The following is a 6,366-nucleotide window of genomic DNA, read 5'->3' as shown; positions in this document are numbered from 1 at the left end:
TTTCCAAAAATATACAACAGGTCATCGTTTTCTCGAGCTAAAATTTTCATTAATTTTTAACCCTATGATTTTTGCCTGAGACCGTCATATTTGTCCGAAAATCACACCAAAGCGTCCGAAAAAAAATTGGAAACATAGTAATTTCGATTCCCCTACCCCTTAGCTTTCCAAAAATGTATAACAAGTGCTTCTAACAAAACAGTCGAGCGATTCCAAAAAATCGAACAAAATTCCCCCTACTATTTGCTGTGTGTTGTTGCAACGACTTGAGCCGAGTCATGCTAGCAACGATTTAATAAAAAAAGTACATTATAAAATATATAAATTAAAAGTACCATGTGTCGCAGACCTGGCGAGCGACAGCTTCGTCGGGAGCCCAAAATCATCTCCAGTCAAAGAATCAAATACCAGGAAACAATACTGGAAAGGTTTTCAAAAAGGGTTAAACTATTTTCGTCTGATAATTCGGATAATTGAAAGTCAAAAAGCTACGAAAGCAATCTTTCCAAATACAAGTGAAACCAGGCCAATAACATATCCTTGAATCCGACAAATAATATTAAGTTGACCAGTAAAAGCTATAGAAAATCAAAATTTAGTCATAAACAATAACCTCCATTGTTAACCCTCTGATTATTATGAGCGAAATTTCTTTAACGTAAAACATAAACAACGCTTAAGACGTTCACTTGGCAAGATGACAATAAATATCATATCCCACAGGAGCCACCTGTCATATGACTCCTGATATAGAACTGATTGACATAAGTTGGTCAAGATCATGCTTGGGATATCAAACCTGCCAAAATAGCAAATAAATCGAATAGAATTTTAAGGAGCTATAAACATCCCAAGATCCCAAAAAAGGGATCTTAAAAATTTTAGTTGTTTACAAACAATTTTAGAATGTCATTCGAAAAACAACATTAACTTTCAATTTCTGCTTTTATTACTTGTGTTTGTTTTCGAGACAAATACTGGGTCAAGATGATTTTTCCTCAAATAATTTCACACAGTTGAAAATTTTAGCGGATTATTGTTTTCGCGAAGTTGTTGTTGTTTTTTGTTTTTGGTTGAATTATATCGTAAAACCACACGCTCCTCATGCTATCATAATAAAAACAAATCTAAACCCATGGACACGAAAGAAGGTTCTGGCGGTCACAGGATTTTAAAAGTTTTATTACATGGACAGGGCGGACTTGAAATGCGGTTATGAGACTGGTAAGATTCTAAATTTTGAATTATATAAGTGAAAGATGTAGCATTGGAAAATAGTTTTTCCAAAAAAAATATTAACTCAAGATATCTATTAAAAAAATAAAATTAAAAATTTTCGCACTAAAAGTGAAATCCAATTATTTTCGGAGATATTATAGGCGTACAAACTTTCGTGAGCAGAAACAGATTTTCGCCAATCTTAGCCCGTTTCGGGAAAGTAAATGTCTTTGAAAATACACGCTTTTTTTATAAGAATAGTTTACTTTGGATGAGGTTCAAGTATTCTTAAGAAAGTGCCAAAATTGAGGGTGAAATATTCTTAACGTATTCTTACTTTTTAAGACTTGACTTTTTTACAAACATGAGAAATTATCAATTTGAGAGTTTTGGACTTTTTAGTGAACATTTGGAAAATTACATTTTCTGCCTCAAAGCTTCAATTTATCTCTAACAAAGGAAGCAGTTTTTACTGTTAACCAAATACAAAATGACTGTATTCTTATCAAATTTTGTGAAATTCACCCTAGAGGGTATTCTTAGGGTATACTTACGATTTGGCCAATTTATTCCCTGGTATTCCTATTAAAAAAAAGCGTGCACTGATAAGAACCATTCGCGAAAGTTTATGCTAGCTGAAAATCCTTGACGAAAGAAATAGAAAATCTGTAAAATTCCTGCGTAACTTAAAATAAAATGTAAGATTTATAGTACAAGCCTGTTAAAAAACTGTTAAAGTCAAAAGACAAAAGCTTCAACCCAATTCAAGAAGCATTTGGCCCTTTAAGCCATTTTTATGTGAAAATATTCATCTTATGTCTTGATTCGCGAAAGTTTATGCTCACAAAAAACATATTTTTTCGTCAAATTTGCGAAAGTAAATGTCGTAAATTTCGCGGAACAAAGAAGTCCTGTACACTGTACGAATTTCAGTGGTAAAACCAAATAAATCTATTGAAAAAATGAGGTAAGACATCCAGGCTATTGTTATGTTTTTTCTTTGAGATCCAGAACCCCCTGTATGTCGAAGCGGGATCAAAGCTATAAAAGTTTATTGATGCACTGCTTTACTGTCATTATAGTCCGATACAATTTAGTTTTTCCTTGAAAAATAATATGTGGGTGGTTATTTGGTGGTTCTTGGACCCATAAGGAACCTATGTGTCAAATTTCAGCCACATATTATACTGTGTACTAAAAGATTGGTGTAAAAACTCTACATGGTGAGGAAAACTAGTAAAATGTACTAAAAAGGGTGGTACCAAAACTACCAAAAATTTTAGTACAGTGTATCGAAAAGGTGCGCAAAAAGGGTGTACAAATACTCTGGTCGTTTAGATAATATAAGTACAGTGTACTTAAGGGACGGGTGGCATCAAAGCTCTAGCCACCGAAAAAAAGTCAGGAGAGAGTACTAAAAAGGGTGGTGGTCTAATCTTTTGAAAAAGAAATCCAAAAATCAAATTAGTACCCTTATGGGTTAGTACACTGAGTTGGTTACCCCTCTCCTTGTGGTCTCTTGTAGCAGGTGGTACAAACTTTTTTGAGATTCAAAATTAGACAGCACCACCCGGTAATGAGTCAGTACTCTGCAGCGCTGTACCCCTGCCAAAACAAATGGTGGTCATATAGGTCACTTAGGCGTGGAATATGGTGGAGATATGGTATAAAATTTTTCGAGTTTTGTAGCAAAAGTTGGTTCACAATTATCCAAATAGCAACTATGGGAAGTAAAATATTTGTACAACGCCAAAAAAAGACAGAAATCTCAAAGTATGAAAATATTGGAGTTCAGGTGTTGATGCATGTTAAATGTTTTTACAGAATCCGACAAGATTTTGAGTCGCTGGCTGCCCTACTTGTCCCTGTGACTTCTACTTCGGAAGTTCTATGAATCCAGGGAAATTCAGAAAAAGAAAGTGAAAATAACATGAATACCTTCAAAAAGTACAGAGGCGGATCTGGGATTTTTCTGAGGGGGTTCAAAAATCTCTTTTCAAAAAAAAATTTTCGGAACAAACGTTTTGGGCGTAAATTTTGCACCCGCCCTGTTTGGGCGGTGTCACCTTTTTTCCATTCAACATGGGGGACGCGTATGAGCGCCTGCGCGTCTGCAGTTCCCACTACCTATGAACTCCAAACATAGGCCTCAGCGGGGGACCATTCAAAAAGTACGTACGCTAGCTCGAAAAAGGCAAATTTTTGACACTCCCCCTCCCCCTTGTACGCTTTTGTACGCTTTATGTGTACCCCCGTACGCTTTTTAGTACACCCCCCTAACCAAAGTCGAAACTTGTAACTCTTGTAACAGTAGAATATGTAGGTATCCAATCGTATTTATAACAAAGTCTCAAGAAATTAAAAGAATCTATAAGATGAACAAAAATACCAAAGGAGAAATGAAAATAACAATCGCAAAAACCATTCTTTGATGTGAAAATATTGCGTTTTTCTCTCAAAAAAGACAGTTTAGGAAAAATTACGAGCGTACGTCTGCGTACGTACTTCTCCTCAAGGACCCCCCTCTCGAGCGTACGTACTTTTTGAATGGTCCCATGCGTTGAAAGGAGGGCGGTAGGCCAATTTTTTTTGTCCCGGCTTGAACAGCCAGAGGCTGAACGTGTAATAATCGTTTGTGGTGATATTCATATTTACATTGGGAAATTCCCTAACTGCAATTGCGCACATCTAGTTTCTTCTTTTCAATCTTATCACACAAAACGTTCATAAAACGGAAATATAGTTAGTATTATATTTCTTATATTTCTTTGGTTTGACCTTTTATTTTGATAAAACAGACACCCAGAGCATGCTCTGCTCAGAACTGCTTGTTTGGTGTATATATTCTTTGATATATTCATGGTTCTTGCAGAAAATGTTTTTGAGAACAAAGCCATAGAGCAAATAAATGGTTTTGAAGAAAAGTTTGAAGAAAAAATAAGACAATTTATAATATTAAATACTTTACACACTTCGGTTTCATTTCGTGAATATTTAAAACATAGTAAAAAAGTTCGATAATTTATTCTTATAACCATTTTTTTATGGAATTTCTTTGTAGCGAATTAATTGGCTGACAATCAAGCAAAAACTTTTCATGTTGAGTATGTTTACATTATAAAACCAGAAATGGATAATGTTTTGAAAACAGTGATCAAGTTAAAAAATAAAGGAGATTATTTATATAATACATACAAGGGAATACAATATTCTTAAGATGGAAAAATAAAAGATTGCCAAAAAGTGGAGTACACCATGAGTACTGATATAATGTGTTTAATGTGCAAATAGACTCAAGAAATTCTAGCTCTCAAATTAGATGAATAATCTCATAAAAAAGTACTTTTTACATTCAAAGTAAAAAGTTTGATGTTTTTAAGCATTATTAAAGGTACTAACAGTAATCATCAACAATCTGTAGGAAAGCACTTTTTCAACTTTCACAATGGTATGGAGTGTTGTTTATAATTCTTTTGGTAGAGATTGTTGTTATATATCATTTCATAAATTCTGCATTCAACCGTACTCTTTTATGCTTACTTGTAGGGGGTGGAAGATGCAGGGGCAGTACTCTCAGAGAAAATTCATAAAATGGGGGGTCATTATTAACTGATTTTGGGGTGATTTTCCCAAAAAAAAACCCAAGGAAATGAAGGTTTGGCACTTTATCAGGAAAATTTCATAAATTGGCGGTCATTACAAAAATGCTAATTGGTGATTTTTTTCCAAAAAATTGCAAAATGTCCACCTACAATTAAGCACAAGAGGGTAATTTTTTCAGAGGTCACCGATGTCTCTTTTTGTATAAAAGTACACCACATTTTTCATATGATCACGTAAAGTATCTTAGTTTTGTTTTGCAAGTATAAAGTGGTATGAACTCTCTTCTTATGACATGACGAAACCAAAAATATTTCTTCGCATCACATTATCTTGAAGCATGCATGAAGGTTCACCTTTCCAGAAATTTCATTCTTCAACCAAATTCAATCAAATTGCTAAAATGTTGTTCCCTAACCTTTCTTCCAGTCTCTGTTATAAAACAAATTTTGTTTTGTTTTTCTATAATAGTTTTTCAATAAGCTAGCTAGCTTTTTTTCCAAAATTCATCAATGTCCAATAATGGAGAAGAATCTCGGGAGCAATGTGAATTCATCAATGTCCAATGATGGAGAAGAACCTCTCGAAACGTAGCCAATCGCAAATCTTGTGATCCATATGTAGCTAGGTAGATTTTTCCCCGTGATATTCCCAATGCCCGATGATGGGAGAAGAGCCAAACGTAAATTCGTGATTATATTCAAGACACAATAAAATTCCACCAAATATTCACAAATAAGTCCTTTCCCATAAATAAATTCCAAACTTCATTTATCAAGCAAAATTGATTTAAGTTATGTTTTTGTTGGTATGAATGCTTTTCCTCTAAAGATAAACCAAAACAAAAATGTTTCCTCAGAATGAAAGTCTTTTTCTTTTATCACTCCATCACACAGAGTCTTTGTCAAAATCATCATACATTGTTGATTGATATTGTTGTGTGATTCTCAAATTTACTGATTAAATTGAACCAAAACTGTCCTCAAAAAGATAAGTAATTGCCTGATTATTACCACTTTTCAGGACTTCAATTCCTTTCTTTAAAACACTGCATTGAACCATTGAACGCTTGCAAAGAAGTGAGGTCGTTTGCCGTACGAATGGCTACCCTTCAAATCATTTCAATATTTTGCCGGAGACGACATGCGACTGAAAGTTATTTTTGTAGGAAAATCTTTTACGCTCAAAACGGTCGGTCTCGTATTTTCGAGAAATTTTCTTGAACCACCTCAAATTTGCCATTTCACTGGATGCATTTTCTGAACCAGGTTCAAAATCAAAGATTTTCCTAGCACAGAACACAGCTAGATATTAATCCCGCAAAAAAAAAGTCATCACAAAGATTTTTTACAGCGCGGGAAAGCTAGCTACGCCGTACACACATAACCTAACGATTTTTTAGCGCGGAAAAAGCTAAGTTTGTCGCGCGCACCACGGAAACGCACGCCACATGCATACAACCCCTGGTAAAATAATATCGAGATATGACCAAAAAGAAAAATCAGTTCCGATCAGAAAACTAGATTTCACTTGAAGAAAGGGTCTTTG

The sequence above is a fragment of the Clytia hemisphaerica genome, unplaced genomic scaffold (assembly GCF_902728285.1).
Source record: "Clytia hemisphaerica strain Z4C2 unplaced genomic scaffold, Clytia hemisphaerica genome assembly, whole genome shotgun sequence".
Classification (NCBI taxonomy): domain Eukaryota; kingdom Metazoa; phylum Cnidaria; class Hydrozoa; order Leptothecata; family Clytiidae; genus Clytia; species Clytia hemisphaerica.
Note: the sequence above shows the minus strand (reverse complement) of the source record.